This window comes from Penaeus monodon, chromosome 34 (assembly GCF_015228065.2).
Source record: "Penaeus monodon isolate SGIC_2016 chromosome 34, NSTDA_Pmon_1, whole genome shotgun sequence".
Lineage (NCBI taxonomy): Eukaryota > Metazoa > Arthropoda > Malacostraca > Decapoda > Penaeidae > Penaeus > Penaeus monodon.
This window is the reverse complement of record NC_051419.1, coordinates 31,474,839-31,475,722: the sequence shown is the minus strand read 5'-3', so window position 1 is coordinate 31,475,722 and position 884 is coordinate 31,474,839.

Here is an 884-nt window from a genome sequence, read left to right as displayed (position 1 = left end):
TTATTTTCTAATTCTTATTCTTCTTGTTTTTCTTATTATCCTCCTTCCTTTTCTGTTATTCGATTCGTTGAATTTTTTGTTCCTTTTGTGTTTTTTTTTATTCTATTTATTTCCTTTATCACTCATTCTTCTGTGGAGTCTGCTTATCCTCCTAAGAAGATATTGAAAAGAAACGATTAAAATGAATATTTATTCGTCTGCTTTATATCAAACACTATTTTTTTCTCTCTCTCTGTCTACTGGAGACGTGTATCCCTTATTTTAGGCCTACGAGAGGGCAATTTTAGTTTTATTGACAGTTTAGGCCTATTTTTATGATTGTCTAATACTCGGCGCAAAGAGAATTTGAGAATCGAGACCTCTTTTAGCGTCTCTTCGATAATTCTTTATACTTTTTTTTTTCTTTCACAGTTCCTATAATTTTGGAAAATATTTTGAAATGTGTGGGCTTGCTCTTTCTTTCTTTCGACACGAAAATAATCAATGCACTGAGGGAGTGACGCTAGCGGCTACGGTGAATGTTGAATCGACAGGTTAATGAACTGAAATATATCCACTCTAATGACCGAAGGAAGTTATGCGAGAAATATTATCGTAAACATCAGGCGACGAAGAAATCTATATTATGAAAGCGGCTTCGCCTCACAGCCGACACCTGTCACCCTGAGCTACCGCGCCCCCTCCCCCCCTTATCCCCCTCTCCCGTGGAAATCATTTCTTTCGCATCTCCTGACAGCCTCATTTGCATACGGAATAAATGCCCGTCTCCCGGAGCGCGATCGCGAGGGCACGCGGCGACTGGCAGACGGATGTCACCTCGTCATGGAAGCGAGGAGACTCGAGCGGACGAGCGACTGGCTAAGCGCGGGACGAGACACGGCGGG